Raw genomic sequence first — 14,802 nt, 5'->3', positions numbered from 1 at the left:
TTCATAGAAGGCAAATAAAGCAGTCCTATTTAACTAATTAAATTCCACACTAGCAGTCGCCTGCGACTTCGTCAACATAAAATATATATATTTTTTTTAAAACATATGTACCAAATATAAAGATTACATACAGACAGTTCAATTTTATCAATAGTAGCTGGATGACCGAGCTTTGCTCGGTATTTTTTTTAAATTGTGTTTTTTGTTAATTATATTTATGTACGAATTACTAATAAAATGATGAAGTATGAATAATATTTTCGATCTTACCGATAGAAATTTGACATTTTCTAAAAATGATTCCTAGCTATATCGGTTTATCGTCCCCGAAACCCCCTATATACTAAATTTTATGAAAATCGTTGGAGCCGATATATATATATATATATATATATATGTGTGTGTGAACTAATCGAGCAATTAGATCGTAGTATCAATATTTTATCCGTCCCCTATGCCTTCCTAAATCATTAAAATATCTAAAACATAAAAATAATAAAATCTGTAAACGTATTTCTGAATAAGGTAACAATGCATGGAAATCTTCTCTTATTTTCTACACAGAACAATACTTCGGAATGTCAATAATTAGGAGTATAACAATGCTTATTGAAAAGAAATATGAAAAATGTTAACCGTACTAACAATGTATTGATACTGCATTCAAGTTCATTACAATAGTACTTGATAAAAGTAGTCTGTGGTTTTACTTCATTAGAAGACACTCAAAGGTCGAGACATCTTTATTACGATGCCATTTTTCCTACATAGTTAATTACATGATCTTTATACGTATAAAGTTACAAACTTCATTTTCTAGTTTAAATTTTGCAATAGCAAAAAGATTATATCTCATATTCAGTTCGACTCTCATATAGTTCGGTCTTAAGTTTAATTGTCCTTGAAATGAAGCGAATTATTCGCCACAGCAATCAAAGTATAATCCAGTAGAATGAAATTTACCAGAATGCTTAACTTATTTCCAGAATAGATCCATATGTAAAACAGAGTTCAGAAACATTTTTTTATTAAATAACAGCTCATCCTGGCTTAACCAAGGGTTTATTTGTTAACATTTTAGCAATATAGCTATTGCGTTCAACTCCATGCGCGTTTAATAGCCTATGTGTTCTTCCAGACTTTACTCTACACATATGACAAATTTCATCAAGATTCATGGAGCCTTTCTGGAGATACCTTCTAACAAGCATCCATGTATCCATCAAAACATTCGCATTTATAATATTACTAGCTGTCGGCCGCGACTCATGCCGCGTGGATATAAAAAAAACTTAATTAGTGTAGTTCTTTCAGGCTATGTTCTATACGTAAGCCAAATTTAATCGAGATCCGTTCAGCCGTTCTAGAGATATCTTCAAACAACCATCCATCCATCCACATCACATCCATCTAAACATTCTCATTTATAATATTAGTAAGTTAAACAAATAGCAGCTCTTCAAGGCATACCTTCGAAAAGAATGAATAAATAACATCCTATGTCCGTCTCCATGCCCTCAGCTACCGCGTCACCAATTTTCAGCCGTATCGGTAAAGCCGTTCTTGAGTTATAAATAGTGTAACTAACACGACTTTCTTTTATATACATAGATTAAGAAGTAAAATTAAATTAAAAGTTACTCAGGGATACTGCAACATCCTAATGGTAAAATAATTTTGAATTTATTTTAGATTTTGTATACACAAATCTAAATCTTTTATATTCACAATATTACTGAAGGTTGTAGCAACAAGAAGCTTGGAAGTAAGTTTACGAAATGGTTAGTATACTTATAAAAATTAAAGCACGAATAAATTTCAAAACGCAGTTCATTGAATGCATCCAAATAGACACGACTGCTCACTTAAAAATTTAAATTTTGTTTGTCTATTTCATTGGAAGCTCTGCGCAATTATTTTTACCATTTTATTTGGTAATAGTTCAACGGTAATCGTTTTATCGTTTTTCCCTACTTATTTACCGTTCCCCTAAAATATCTTACTAATATTATAAATGCGAATGTTTAGATGGATGGTTGTTTGTTAGAAGATATCTCCAGGACGGCTGCATCGATCTTGCTGCAATTTTACATGTAGAACATAGTCTGGAAGACCACATAGGATAGCTATTAATTTTTTCTAATTCCGCGCAGACGTAGTCGCAGGCGACAACCAGTATTAAAGAAAGTTTTAAATTATTTAAGAGAATTTAATATATTTTTAGAATCTCTAGCTGATGTAAAATGTATAAAAATCTAATAAAAATCGTTGTTAAAACATGGTAAAATTAATTTTCCGTCGGCACGTAACTTCAGAGTGTTTTTGGTTGGCAAATTGTATTTCACGAGTCGATACATTACGTTGGCGCACTCTAAATTATGCCAAATGGAAGAAAAATGGGGGCGCTATTCACATAGTCGACGATATTTAATATAATGAAAATCGAAATTATAATATTTTTTTATCTTCAGTGATAGATTTGATTATGAGAATTTGGTATTATTTGCAGAAATTTTAATAAATTTTAAGTTTCTATTCATATAAATTTAGAATTGTTATCAAGTAAATGAACATAAAAGCGACAAATTACCGTCATTATTTGAAGGTAGAAATGGAAGAAAGATATTAAATGATTGTAAGCGATTTCGAAATCGTATCGCACGATGTCAAGATACAACCGTCGAGCTTTTCATTTGGTTTCCACTTCCATTAAACAAATTGAGGCTGGAAAAACGTGTATTTTTTTTAAACCTGCTACTCTTTTTAATGCACGTCCCGTAATCCTAAAATTTTATTTCAAACTACGAAAAAACTTCCAGTACTTAGGAGTGGAATTTTTAATCTGCGATAGTTTTTTCTGCATTAACCGTGGGTTTCTAAGACTAATATCCCCGTTTAAACCATTACGATGCTTGTTTTTTTTTTAAAGATAATGACAGGGATGAAGATATGTTTTACACCAAGGTTTTCGACTCAGAAACCAACTTATAGAAATACATACTTGACAATATTGTACCATTCTATTCGATTAATCCTAGAAGCGAAAAATCTAAATATCGATTCAAAATTTATGTTAATGGCCTCGTATTCTAGTAAAATATTGAATATCGAGCTTAAAAATTCCTATTGCCCTTCTTACATCAGTACAAAATAACATTGATTTTACACGAAAATTATATTATAATTTTAATTATAAAATTCTATTGCAGGTTAATTTAGATAATGTACTTATGGGTACTAAGAATTATGCTCGTTAATACAATCATTATCATTTCTCTGATCCCTCTCACGTAGGGTTGGCGCACCAGTTTTTGTCCACCATATCGATCTATCTTACGTCATCAGTCGTCACTCCATTCTCGATCATGTCACTTTAAACAATCCATTCATCTCTTCATAAGCTTACCTCTAACGCTATACTCCTTCACATTCATAGTTCATACTCATAATAAAATAAAAATAAATCAGTAGTGTAGAAATTATTAAGAGTTAAAATAAAAAAAAGTGCATTCGTGTTTTTCAAACGCACCAGTGTCACGACTGTGATAAATTTTCGCAAACATTTTTTTGAGAACTTTGACTCTTTTCAAAAGTTCATCTTTACAAGCTTGGAGCGGGTGAATTTTTAACTTTATATTTTTTCGACCTCAATCAGATTAATGGCACTACGAATATAAAACAGTTGCAGGAAATTTTATTTTTAAGATGATTTTTATTATTTGAGTGTTTTAATTTAATATAATATTTTTAAACTAAAAATTGTCTTTGCCGTCTTGTTTTGGACAAATGTCTTATATTTGTTTTATTACTATGCTACAAATTTTATAAGTTTGTTCATCCCTTAGACTGGTTTTTAAATCATAAAATGGCTAACAAGCATGCAGCCACCTGAATGCTTCGAAATAGCAAAGTGAGCCGTGTTTAGAAAAACCAAATGTTTCTCTGTTCACATATTGGTTAGCGAATATAATACAATTATCGGAGACAAGAAAATTAACATATTAAATTAATAAAGACAAAAAACAAGCCATTAAAAAGGAAATAAATCAATCTTCTTCCAATGCTTTAGTCATGAAGGTTGGCAGCTAACTTTGGTAAATTTATTCCAGTCTAATTCGAGGAGGAACATTTCCTCCGCTATCTTAATCCCAGTTGATTCTCTAATAATACGTAGCCACGACTTTTACCTACGACCCACGCGTCTCTTTCCTTCTAACAAAATCAATCTAACCAGCAAATATTTATGTAAGCTCCAAAGGTCGAATGGAAACCAAATTTAATTAAGAAATCCATTAATCTAATTACACACTTAACGTCAAAGGTCAAGTAAATGGAATTTTGTTAGGCAAAGTGAGGGACCTGTGGGACCTCTTTTAAATTATAAGGTAGCAAACGAACAAGCTGCCATCTAAATTTACAGAAATGGCGGAGCGGCCGCTGCCCATAGACAGATGAATTGCCTACCTTTAATCAACGCGTAGAAAGAAAATATTTCCCCTTCCTATGCATCCACTCCTCCGACAAATTCCCTTCTCCATCATATCCTTTTCTTATAAGAGAAGGGTGGGAAGGTAAAGAGAACTAAAATTATGCTTACGGAACGCTCACTCATTAGACGAAACGCGGATTACTATCACTTCACGCCCGCCAGTCTTCTGTGTCATCGTGGTATTTCACCGGGTAAGCCGGCACATTAACCCAAATGATTTGTTGCTGGCGTCTACCACTTTTAAAAATATTCGTACAGTAAAATAACATTTAATCAGCATTTTAAATTGTTAGTATCTTAATACAAAAATATCGATTAGATTACTTATATGTAAAAGAAAAACGTTATAACAACATGCATAGTTATGGACGTAGAATGTGTTAGATGGGCTAAGATCTCGCTTTGAGATCCTAATTGTTATGGGCATATTATAGTCGCATTAGATATCACAATTTGATTTTGACCAGGCACGCGACGTAGCATTTGAAACTGACATAAATCTTGGACGAGACGCAAACCGACCGCTATAAATCAGTAAGTGAACGCAGAATATTCATGAGCGGTGCAATACGTTACCATGTCTATATGGAGCCAACATATTTATGTTATTGTCCATTCGACATCCCTACAGTACAATAAGTATATTGCAGTTTCGTTAACTTTAACAAAGGTGCATACAAACATATAGAAAAAAGGAACTCGTTTAAGTATTAATAGTACATTGTTATGGTGAAAGAATTTTTAAATTCGTTCATTTAGATAATGAGTGTATAATTAACATAAGATCCTGTGACTCTCTTCAATCAAACTACATCGTATTTTTTCATATATTTTAAAGAAATATTTCAGCATTTAGTAAAATACGTTTTTTTCTAGTGACTGATAAATATAAATATTTTATTGGTTTCCTATTTGTTAGTTAGTTAAATAAAAATACTTAATTGTTTGCCTATGTGTTCTTTCAGACTATGCTCTACATCTACGCCAAATGACAGGGAGATCCACACAGCCGTTCTGGAAATATCTTTTAACAAACATCCATCTATCCATGCATCTAAACTTTCGTATTTATAATATTAGTAATAAACATAAACATAAACTGATATATAAACACGGCTGAACACTGACGTATATTCGTCCGGTGGCGGCACCGACTAGTTTCGAGCCCATCGGGGGCCCTTCATCAGGATGAGTGGTACTGGTATTATTTCGCCGACGCGGCCCTTCGCTCACTATTAGTGAGCGACGGGCCGCGTATATACATGAGTGTTTAGCCGTGTTTATATATCAGTTTAGTATAATGTCTCACGAAAGTTTGAATAATTTAAACATAAACATATTATATACATAACACATGAAAATCTTTGCTCCGTAAAATTATTTTGTTGTATAGTTAAATCATAAACTCTGTCCAAATTTATCAGTTGTAGCCTCAAGGTATTATTAGTGGAGCTAACAAGTTATTGTTTGTGAGTTAATTAACGTAAACTATCTCAGTAGCGATATTGTCGAAAGCTTAATAATTCAACGACGACGCAAAACTTGGAAATTTTCATACAATAATAAATGTCTGTTATTACAAGTCTAGAGATTGATAGAGTTAACAGAATTAAAAGAAAATTATAATGAACTGTTACTTAATTCTTTGCAGAAAACGTTCCAACATCCCAACATCCATTATTCCAACCTTCCAATGTTCCAATATACCAACCTTCCAAGAAGGGTTGGAAGATTGGGTGAAAGTTATAGAATTCGAAACTACGGAAAAAGTTGACTGCATTTTTTTTAAATTTACTAATATTTCTTTAACCATTCCAACTAAGCTCTGTGCTTGTGCTAAGGCATAGTTTACGACAAAAGTCAAATGGCGGGATTCGAACCGCCGAACTTGTGATCGTAAATCCGTACCCTTAACCATTAGACTACTTGGCGCTTCCATTGTTCCAAACTTCCAACGCTCCAACATTCTAACCTTCCAAGAAGGGTTGGTTGCTTGGGTGAGAGTTGTAGACTTTGGAAAGACGGAAAAAGTTGAACGTATATTTAAAGTTGAATAAATAAATCACCAGAGTAAACTATTGAAGGGTACGGAAACTAGGAAAGGACCACATTTGATTTAGACCGGTACAAGAGTAATGAAATTGAATAATTCATGACGTTCAATCGTTCTTCGAAGAAAAGAACCTTTTAAATCTCACATTTGGATTGGAACAAGTGCCCTTGTAATACTATTTGTTTAGTGTCGACTCGTTTGGTTTATATAATATTAAAACGAGTCAAAAATAATTGTAACTTATTTATGTTCTAAAGTTATTACGATTAATCCACGTTGATATTTCATCTTATTACTAGTATTATAAAGGCGAAAGTTTAGATGGATGGATGTTAGAAGGTATGTACAACAGCTCAACGAATCTTGATTAAATTTGGCACGGATGAATAACATACACTGAAAAACACATAGGGCAATTACAAAGTTGTTTTTATATGCGGTCGGATTAACGCGCGACAACTATAGTGAATATCATAGTGAAGAAAATTGATAATGGCACATGGCAATGACCTTTTACACTAAAAGTCTTAGGTATAATCATGTATTGATACATAGGTGTTTCTATGTAAGTCGTCGAATAAATACTCGATTTTCCTTCTTTAGCCAGCAGGGACGAATATATTTCGTAATCTATTTACGTATAGTAAATTGAGGCAAACTTCAAGGGACGCCCCTTTGGGAGCAGACTTTGAAATGCTCTATTAGATAGATAAATAAATGTATGTGTATGTATTCACGCATCACATACACATAGCTCACACACATATACATAAAATAAAATATTTACTTACACACATAAAATAAAATATTATTGATAAATATAATATGAATGTAGTGTCGTAAAATAATGATTGATAAATTAATAAAGATTTAGGTGCACAACATGTTTTAAATGGTAAATTCTTGTGCCATTAGTAATTGGTTGCCTTTTCAACATACGAGTACAAAGATTTTCAAGTAGAATTTATAAGAATAACTAGCGGTCGCCCGTGTCTCCGTCCGCGCGCAATTAAAATAAGAGTTATTAGTAGAGTATGTGTTCTTCCAGACTATGTTCTTTATGTATGACAAACTTCATCGAGATCCGTTCAGCCGTTCTGGAGATACCTTCAAACAAACATCCATCCATTCATAAAATTTGTAAGATTATAAGTAGTCTGATTTTAATTTAAAAAGTACAAATATCTATGAAATTTTAATTCATATAATAGCTTATATTTAACAATGGTATCAAGTCATAAGTACACAGAACCCTCGCACAAATCAAACACTCTTACGAAAATATTTATATTTTAGGAAGGCAAAATGAGAAAAGCACAATAAAAAATCCGAGACGTTTCATTCAGCTTTGTTCTTATTCAAATGAGAAGAAACCAATGGAAGGCAGCTATTATAAAGGTCGCTATTCTTCTGAATACCAACAATAATACCGACCAGACTACACAAAAATAACGTAGACCTACTGCTTAGTGTTTAATTAAAATTCGCATTTTATACGATGTACTAGCCATGTTACTATCAGACTAACATTTCGTTGTGCTCGTAAATTAGCATCACCAAACCGGTTTAATAATAGAACTAAAGAATACTGACCTTTGGTTCCTGACACCAAAATCTTATTAATATTATAAATGTGAATGTTTAGATAGCTGAATAAATAGATGTTTGTTAGAAGGTATCTCCAGAACGGCTGAATAAATCTCGATGAAATTTGACATAGATGTAGAACATAGTCTGGAAATCATGGACTACTAATTATGTTTTTTATTTTCGCGTGGACGGAGTCCTGAGCGACAGGTAGTATAAAACGTATTGACAGAGTCTTCCTTTTTTCACACAGTTGACAATATATTTTAAATGTGGAATTAAGATCTCAAATACCCACGATTAGTAAATAAACAACTTACTTACTACAACGGTCTATGGGCAACGGTTACTTCGCTATTTCAGCGATTTCAAGTGGCCGCTCGCTCGTTTGCCACCTTATGATATAAAAAAAAAACAAATAAAAACAAAAGCTGAAATACTAAACGGTGTCTAAAATAACAAGACTAATTTTAATCACATTGGTTTTTTTTACTGTTTATATTTCAGAATTCTTCGGTCTGATAATTTTTGTCATTACAAAATCTTGTTTATATATTACTCAGCCTATATATTATGTAGCATGATGCCACCACAAGGCCCGTCTTGTATCGGATGGTGTTTTTAACCTGCGCTGAATACATCTAATAACGCTTTCAGCAGCTCTTTGTTGTCGGCCATTAGAAGGCGTGCCACCACACGTCTCTTATATTAAAATATTGCTCGTCCTTTCAGAACGTCGTTAGGAAAATGTAATAAAAATAACCTATAGAAATTCAAGTTTGTTTCGCTTTTTTATACGCTACGATGTTTTAGAAATTCTAAAGTCCTTTACCACCAATGAATATCAATGTTAAATTGAATAATCCAGTCCTTTAATGGTGTTTTAATTAGTGACTTAGTGTAGTTTTCTTACACTAGGGGGCACTCCTAATTATTATTTAACACTTAACACACGAAAGCAAGACAGTTTTCTTTTTACACTTTCATAGTTTTTACTTACATAAAGAAACGCGAATAGTTGGAATATCGAGAATATGAAAAGCATCTTATCAGCAGAATTGTCGTTAAAAAAACTATTTGATATCAAATAGATAGTTCCTAAAACACTTGAAAGCGTACTCCAGTTTTAAATTTAAAGTGCGATGGTAGCGCCACCTACTTTGTCTTATATCGAAATTAGAATCCTTTAACAGAACAGAGTTCAAAATTGTGTTCTATAACACACACAGGAAAAGGCAAAAGTAGTTTCAATTCAAAAATTAAAAACGAATACGACTTCAGCCGTGTGTGCAGGGTTTTTGATCGTCGGAGCGTATAATTCGTCCTCGTTGGATCGCTAAAAGATTATAAAAGGAAAAGTAAGGTTATAAAATATTTTCAAACAAACCTTAAATATCCTTATATTCTCTTACTCTGCTGGCACAGCGAAGTGGGTCTTGGTCTACGACACAAGAGATTCCCAAAGTAGCCTGTCCTGCGCAGTTGCCTGCAAGTCCATTACTTGTACCTCCCAGGTCCAGCTCTACTGCGTCTCACTAGCGATATCTGAGCTGGTCGACTCTTATGTTTTCTTGGTAATTCAAATAATAACCCTACGCCCATAACCCAGTGGGGTAGGTAGACATTTTCGTTTAGCAGTCCTAACGTATCGCGCCTCTTCCATGTTCAAAAAGTACATTCCCGTTGGTTTCAGGTGCTCTTTATATCGATCTTTTTAACCGTGAGATTCTGACAGTAAAATACCGGTTTAAAAATATAGTCATCTCTAGTTTTTGAAACACAATGACAAGGATTAAAAATGTTTTATACTGAGATTTTGGCGTCAGAAACAGACGGTAAGTTATCTGTTCTATTTTTAAAACTTAAAGTATTTCCCCGAATATGTACCGTTTTAAGACTACATATGACGAAAATAAAATAAAATTCATATTAAAATACCTAAAAGTAAAGAGCCTTATCAAATTCCGCGCTCCAAAAGTTATTCAATAAGCTTGTTGACATAAAATTCGTATTGATAAGATATCATTTTAATTAATAATTTATAATTTTTATATAACGGACTTAACCTATTTTATATCAAGTACTGTAGGCACTCATAATTTCATTTGGTTACAGTCACCTAATTTTTAAGTTATACTTATTTGGTCTTTGACTTATATTTATAGTAACGAAAACCGTATCTGATTCGGATTTTTTTTGGATATTAAGAACACAGAAGACAGGCGTGAAGTGGACGCAATTCTGCGTTTCGTCTGATGAGTGTGTGTCCCGGAGGCCTAATTTAATCCTCTTTCCCTTCCCACCCTTTTTCTTATAAGGGAAGGATGGGAAGTGGAAGTGGACTTTCCGGATGAGAGGATGCATGAGAAGGGAAAATATTTTCTTTCTGTGCATCCTCTCCTCCGTCGATTAAAGGTAGGTAACGCATATGCAATTGCGTATGTCTATGGGCAACGACCACTTCGCTATTTCAGCGATTTCAGGTGGCCGCTCGCTCGTTGGCCACCTTGTGTTAGAAAAAAAATTATTAAAAACTGGCCACCAATCTTCACTAATCGGGGACAGACACAACATGAAGAACATAAACATTTCGTAAGAACATTATTTTAAAAACTACAGCCTCGTTGTGGAATCTGTCGCGGTATTTTCATACCAACACGACTTAAGGTCCTACAAGAAGCGAGCTCCCATCTCAAAGGCTGGCAACATACATGCGGTTCCTCTGGTATTGCTGATGTCCATGGGCATCGATACACACCTCGGTGTTTCCGCTGCTAGTTTGCCCCATTCTCTTATATAAGAAAACTACTATGCTTATATTTAAGATGACATTAAGATAAAACTAGATGACAAAATAGAGATTATTTATAAGATGAATCGTACAAAAAAAACTATGTTACCAAGATTTTTTCAAGAAGAAAGAGAAGGATAAAGAATATATTGGTATACTAAGTTTTTAGCAGTGAAAGCCCACGGTCACATTAATGTCTAACGTCGAAACAATTTCAGTATCAAGTAACTGTTTATTAAATGAGTCACGTTCCCCGTGAAACGAGACTCCAGTTGCTTTGGCAGTTCATTATTCCAAACTCTAATTGTCAGTAATTGAAAATAACAACAAAAGAAACTTGACGAAAAGCCAACATTATTATATTTCAAATATTTATTGAGTTACAATGTACTTTAAGATGCGTAAATTAAGTATTATTTACAACTAAAGTCGATCTTTGGGTAATAGCTATTAGTCTTGAAACGCAAGAATATATGCTGTTACTTTGCTTTTCGTATTCCAATATATTTAAAAGATATATTTTACAACTAACGCACAGCGCCATCTATCGGATCTACGGAATATCTAAACCATATCAGAATTCAATCACATGCATACATTGTTTTAAAGTAAAAACTAAATTCAAAGCATATTATCCAATTAAAACTAATTATTCCTATAAACATACTATCATCTCTCTCATTCGGTTGCAAAAAACTGCGATAGCTATATTTTCGGGTGTTTCAGAAGTGGAAATTCACATGTATACCCTTTTACGTAATCCAGCGAAGTGGTTTATTTTCCCCGGACTCAGCTGTTTGTGTAGAAACGGCAATTGAAAAAAGTAGACTTCGTTCTAAACTCTACACGAGCCAGCCTATGCAAACTACAATCAAAATAAAAACTTTGAACTGCCTTTCATGCAATAAAAATAAAGGAGAATTTGAGCAAATACGTCTAGTGTAAACTCATTAACAACAAGCAACATTTATTTACAGAAATAAAAATCTTACTAATATTATAAATGCGAAATTTTAGATGAATGGATGGTATCTCATCTTGAACATAGTTTGTCTGAACGAAGTCGCGAGCGATAGCTTGTATTTGAAAATACTTTATCTACTCTATTTATTTATCGCTTAATGTTGTATAATATTTGAGTAATAGTAGGAGTAAATTTCCAGCATAATCTTACCCTCTTAATGCCATTTTCACACGAGGTTCGCATAGCAGTAGCATAAACTGTGAACACAATAATGTTCTATCTTGTATTACCAGAGGCCTTCAAACATTAGCACTGTCTACTACTCTACATATCTGTTCTACCCTCGTGTGAAACATAACGTCTTCCGGTGCGATTACGAATGAACGCTCATAATGAAACCCCCTCGGTTTTAGCTTTATTTCCCCAGGAACAGATTTAAATCTCTTAGTAAGTAATTACTCGAATGGGATTTAGAATTAATTTACCTTAAAATAGGCCCCTAAATATTCAAGATGTGTTTCTTTATAATAGTTAAAAAGAATTTCATATATTATTACCAGCATGGATAAATTGAGTAAAACACCACTGTTCTGAATATACCAAAATATATATTATAAAACAGTAAATTTTAGTCTATAGATAGACCGGACTTTACCAATTGTTTGCGGAAGACATTCGTTTTACTAATGAAAATAATATCAAAGACACTTAAAATACTTTACTTGTTTACATACATTTTGAAAGCATGTAATTTAAATAATAATTTATGAAAAAAGTTGCAGCGACCCTGCCAGGATTCGAACCTGGAATCTTCTGATCCGTAGTCAGACGCGTTATCCATTGCGCCACAGGGCCGTTGCTATTGGGTTTGAAAATTAGATAACTATTTATAGACTTTCATGTTTAAATTGGTTAACACTTTAGTAATAAATACAGATATAAAATCAGTAGCAAAATGTTTAAAACATTATATTATTGTCTTTGCATATTATTAAAATCCAATTAAGTCGGAGTTAGGGTTAAATAAATTACTTGCATATAAGCAAGCTATAGCTTGCAATGTATAAGACAGCAATATCTTTTCATGGTAAAATATATTGTTATACAAGCATTTTTTCTAAATATTGAGAATAGATGGATGCGTAGTATGAACATTTTCATTTGTAAAAATTAAACCTCACAACTCAACTCACCTTCTTTAAACTAAGTTGTCGGAGTAAAAGTGTTTAATTTTGACAAACTCCCCGGAGCTTATCTTAAAGTGAATTGAGATTAAGTTAAACCCCTGGGCTGAGGCACTGCGATAATTCTCTAAATTATTTCTAAAGCTCGTCTGATCTTTTATTTCTATCTGATTTTAAAACATAAAAAATATATCAAATAATATTTATTATAACTTTCGGAGAAAACGGAATGAAAATAAAATTTAAAATAGATAATTAACTCCAATGTTGCTTTTATATTATTTCACTACAAATCAAATGTAAAGGTCTTAAGTTATTTAAAGTAGATTCTTAGTATTAAACAAAATTGTGCTTTTAAAAATTTTATAAACTACTTAATGGATGCCCCAGAGGTCTACGTAAAGGTACTCTGAAGAACGTAATGAAATTCAATTTGAGCATGGTGCTCAACAACGTACAGCATCAAAGAGGAACCTAATGGCTTTCTGAAAGCGGCTTATCCCTCTAATGAAATACAAATGATGCCTTTGCCTCGTTCCCAATATGCGCAAAATATGAATTTGAAAATGGAATATCAATTTTGATTTGTTTATTTTTTTTTAATTTTTAAGTAACTTTAAACAACTGCCATTATCAATAACCTTAATGTTATCTACTTTCTTCTTCTTCTTCTGATGCCTCGCCATCTCCTACTAATCTACTTTATTTAGTATCTATTCTTAGGAAGAAAATCCGAAAATGTAGCAAAATATTGACCCAACACTAGCTTTGCTAAATAAAAATTAAAAAAATAATAATTCGTGTTAGTGCTCCAGGCAGTGTTCTACCTCTATACCAATTAAGAAACATCCATTCATTAAAACATTTGTATTTAAAATATTAGTAAGAGAGTAAGTAGTAAAATGTTAATAGAGATGTTTGGAGGAGTAGCACATACTGTGCCGACCCTCCGTAGAGATAAAACAGGTTGATGATGAAATCCTCACCTTCGTCTTTCAGCTTTAAATCTTTAAAAACTAAAAACGGAGTCACAAAAACAACTATAAAGTTGTTAAAAGATCAAAAGATGGCGTAGACATTATAGAGGAATTTCGTAGCACGTAGACGTCTACGAAATATTCTTTACGACAGTTTTTTGCTACGTACATAGTGAAACAATATATATCATATGACATATTTAGGGCAATCACAAGGTGGTTATATTAAATATTAATATCGTGAATATTGCTCTCATGTACATTAATATTCCAACGCTTGACTTACTACGTCTGATTTCAAATAGAATGAGAAATGTCTTTGGTATTCATATTACAATGTACACATATAAATACAGTTGTATATGTCCTTGTTTATATACACCTTACTTAATATTATAAATGTGAATGTTTGGATATATATATCGATGTTTCATCATCATAAGCTCACTATACGTCCCCACCGAGAGGCTCGGAGCCTACCCTAAGTTAAGGGTGACTAGGCCATAGTCAACCACGCTGGCCAAGTGCAGGTTGGTTGAATAGATGTTACTAGATATCTCCAGAACAGCTGCATGGATCTTAATGAAATTTGGTAAAGATGTAGAACACAGTCTGCAAAAATACAAAGGTTACTTACTAAGTTTTTTTTTAAATTCCGCGCGGATGGAGTTGCGGGCAAAAGCTACTAAATAATATAGTACAAAAGTTTGAATTTTTAAAATCCTAAATGTATGTTTAATATAAAAATTAGTAATGT

The 14,802-nt window shown here is 32.8% G+C and overlaps 1 non-coding gene across 1 annotated transcript; it reads right to left on the bottom strand.

Moving 5' to 3' along the window:
• Positions 1-12,666: 12,666 nt before the first annotated feature.
• On the bottom strand, positions 12,667-12,739 carry TRNAR-ACG (transfer RNA arginine (anticodon ACG)). Its single transcript has one exon. It is a non-coding gene; the product is annotated as a tRNA-Arg (tRNA).
• Positions 12,740-14,802: the final 2,063 nt, after the last annotated feature.

This window comes from Papilio xuthus, unplaced genomic scaffold, assembly GCF_000836235.2.
Source record: "Papilio xuthus unplaced genomic scaffold, Pxut_1.1 DF827570.1, whole genome shotgun sequence".
In the NCBI taxonomy this organism is placed as follows: Eukaryota; Metazoa; Arthropoda; class Insecta; order Lepidoptera; family Papilionidae; genus Papilio; species Papilio xuthus.
Note: the sequence above shows the minus strand (reverse complement) of the source record. Positions and strands in the feature narration are given on the sequence as shown.